The following is a 3,733-nucleotide window of genomic DNA, read 5'->3' as shown; positions in this document are numbered from 1 at the left end:
CTCGGGAAGTCCCAATCCCGGCTCACTCCCACCCACTCCAGCGCGGGAAAGAGCGGGCGCGGAAAGTGGGGGGGAGACTGCCCGGAGCCGCCCGGCCCGGCCGGGCCTGGAACCCAGGTTCGAGCCCTCTGTGAAGAAGAGATTGTGGGGGCCCTGCATCCCGGGGATCCCACGCTAGGGGTTTGGGGGCGTCCACAGCCATCAGCGCCTGTCCCAGGTCCCAGCGGCTCTCCAGACCTCCCTCGGGTGGAGTGGAGGCCAGGGTCGCCTTACTGCCTTCCGGGAGGCACTGAGGTCTCCCTTCTACGAGGGCGCCCCTCACTCAGCGACGATATCTAGGCTGCTGCCTTCGCAGGGGGGCGCGTCAGCCCCCGCCCTTTCTCTCTCCCCGCCCCTCCCCCCATTTCGCCCACTCCTCGCGGAGACGCCACTCCAAGGCCACAGCCTGGACGTCTCCCAAGGCCTTGTTGGTGCCACCTTCTCGGGCCCCACCTGCCTGTCCCGGGGGGGTGGACGCCCTGGCCAGCAGATGTTCACACCTCCCTGGGTGCAGCACCGCCCCCAGCTCGTAGTTCCCTGCCCCGGCCCTGCCTGCCTCCAGCGAGGGTCCTCACTGCCCACCCTCGGGCCAGCTGTAGCGGGGGCCCACCCCAGGCCCCTTCTTCTCCCTCCCCTGGCCCCTCCACCATTGAGACTCTGCCCTTCCATCGCACAGAGCCCCACCCTCAGGCCAGCTGTAGCGGGGGCCCACCCCAGGCCCCTTCTTCTCCCTCCCCTGGCCCCTCCACCATTGAGACTCTGCCCTTCCATCGCACAGAGCCGCATCCTCTCGCCGCGGCTCGTGTCTGCAGCCCCGTGGCCTCCCCGCCTCCAGTCCGTCCCCTTCGCTGTTCTGTGCCGAACCCAGTTGTCATTTCCCTGCTTGGGGTCCTCAATTCCCCACCCCCGCAGCTGCTACTCAAAAGTAGTTTAAAAGTCCTGGCTCCGGCCCTGCCCGCTGCACCCGCCTCACGTGGGCCCTCTGGCGGCTGATAGGATTCCCATCCCCAAACCCTCCAAGGCTCCAGGCACCTTACCTTCTAAAACCGAGAAACCGAAACTCGGTGCCGTGGAGAACTGCTCCTGAGGGCCCTTCTCCCACAGAGCAGCTGGTGGTTTCAAACTGCTCATCTTCTGGCTCACAGCTCAACACATAAGCACTCCACCACCAGGGCTGCTGGCAGGGTGTTTGTGTTTCTTTCTCCTCCCCAGGTCAGTGGCTTCCCCACTTCATCATCTGACCCCCTCATGGTCCTGTGAGTATCCCCTCCCCTCACGGACGCTCTGTACCTGGGCTTGGGGAGTTGCATAATTGGAGAATTGCACCGTACCTTGTTGGTGATCTCAATGACAGTGAGCTTAGAGGCAGAACTGGTCTCTCTTCCTTGTCCCTGGTGCTCAGTGCTAAAGGACTGTGTCCACACAAACACACTCTGATGGGTTTCTCTGCACCAGCAGTGAAAACTCCGGGGGAAAATGAATGAAGGGAAACAATTCCATTTGGACTAGAACCTGAGAATAAAATGCCTAGGAGTAAATCTAACCGGGAACATGCAGGCCATATACAATAAAGTGACAAAGCACCGCTGGACGGGCTCGCGGAAGACTAAACTAGAAGATGGGGAGGATGCTACAGGTCGGGACGACTCGATGGTGCCCAACAGCAAAACACAAAATCAGTGAGACTGGTCTGTGCTCATGGATGGGAAGACGTGATATGGTTGTTGATGTCGTTGTTGCCAAGTTCCCTCCCAATTATAGCGACTTTATGTTCCACAGAGCGAAGTGCCTGCCCTGTGCCAACCTCGCAATTGTTATGTCTCAGCTGTTTTTGTCACCACTGTGTTGACCCAACCTGGTAAGTGTCTTCCTCTTTCTCACTGCCCTTCTGTTCAGCAACTGTGATGTCCTTTTCCGAGGTCTGGTCTCTACAGGGTCACTCCGAAAAGGAACGTCTGGCTGTACTTCTCCCAAGACACAGTTGATCGATCCTCTGGCACTTCCAGTGTTGCACACACAGCAGCCCTAACAAGTCCAGAAAGACATCTCGGGTGGCAAGCTGGGTTGCTCACCATGAGGTCAGCCACTCAAACCCCCCAGCTACTCCTGGGGAGGAAGAGGAGGCTTTCTGCTCCTATTAAAATTGACAGCCGTGGAAACCCAGAAGGGCAGCGCTCCTCTGGACTATCGTGTCACTCGGTGTCAGATCAGACTAGATGAAAGTGAGTTTATTAACATTCTTCAGATGTCAGTATTACTGTAGATTCAATATAATCCCAAACCCAATAAAGATGCCAACAGCCTTCTTTACAGAAATAGAAACACCAGCCCTCAACTGTATATGTACTGGCAAGGGGCTCTGAACAATGCAGAGGAGAACAAAGTAGGTGGACTCATGATTTAAAACATTCGAAGAGGTTTCAAAAATTCCTGGGGAAAAAAATCCATTACCTTTTTTTTTTTCAAGGACTTTTGAAGCGCTCCTCAGACAAGCTACTAGCTGAAATAATATCATTGGAAACCAGGTGGCTGACACGAATCAGATAACCTAAATATATATAAAACTTGGACAGCTGAAGACCAAAAAGACAAATAACAATCATAAAATGGGCAAAGGACTTAGACAGTTCATCAAAGAGGACATTCAAATGGCCACCAAACACACAAAAGGATGTGCAGTGTCATTGGGCATCCACCCACTGCCATGAGTCCCTCTCAGGGCGACCCTGAAGAAGGAGTAGGACTACTCTGATCAAAGGCCCCGCCTTTCTCCCCCGGAGAGGCTGGTGGATTTACGCTCCGGCTTTTCAGCTGGTCACTGGACGCTTTGCCCACTGTGTCACCAGGGCTCCTCATTAGCCTTCAGAAGAGACAGGAGACCATGTCCACCAAAACCACAGTGAGTCATCTCACTAGGATGACTATGATTTTAAAAAAAGATAACAGTAAGTAACAAATGTTGGCGAGGACGTGGGGAATTTGGAGTCTTTATTGTTGATGGGAATGCGAGATGTGGAAAACAGAATGCCTATCCTTGCTTTTCCCTCAGTTTAAAATGTTAACGCTTGTTCCAAGACAGAACTTTCTCTCTGGCTTGTTTTAATATTGCCAGTGGTCTTTCTTCCTCTTTTCCCCGTTTGTTTTTTATTCATTCTGTTAGTCTAGGTTGACGACAGAAAGAAAGCCAGAGACACTCATTTGTACAAGAAAGAGCTTTATATAAAGAGTAATTGAATATTGAATTTTACATTCCAGCCCTGTCCAGATCAAGTCCGTAAGTCCGATTTTGGCCCATATGTCTGATACCAGTCTGTAAATTCCTCTTCAGACTCACACAACACATGCAATGACACTGAGTGCAAAAAGATCACAGGCCAGTGGGTGGAAAGTCTTGTGGATCCAGTGGCAGTGAAAGTATCCTAGCGCAGGCATGGGTCTCCACGTGGTTCCTCCAGCTCCAAGGCTCTGCTGCCATCACCATAGCTACATGTGTCTTGTCAATAGGAAGGTCTTACAGGGAGAGTCTGTGTGTCCTGCCTCCAGCAGCTATTTATCTCGGTAACACCGCCAAATGAGGTCATCAAGCTGCAACCTGATTGACGGGCTGAACTCGACCTTCACTCTTGGGTACAAACACCTTTATTTTGATATTTTGAAAAAATAGTTTCATGCAACATTTGTTCTTTTTTTTTTT

Source organism: Echinops telfairi, unplaced genomic scaffold (assembly GCF_000313985.2).
Source record: "Echinops telfairi isolate 266 unplaced genomic scaffold, ASM31398v2 ScPeMD7_7457;HRSCAF=8495, whole genome shotgun sequence".
In the NCBI taxonomy this organism is placed as follows: Eukaryota; Metazoa; Chordata; class Mammalia; order Afrosoricida; family Tenrecidae; genus Echinops; species Echinops telfairi.
This window is presented reverse-complemented; position numbering follows the sequence as displayed.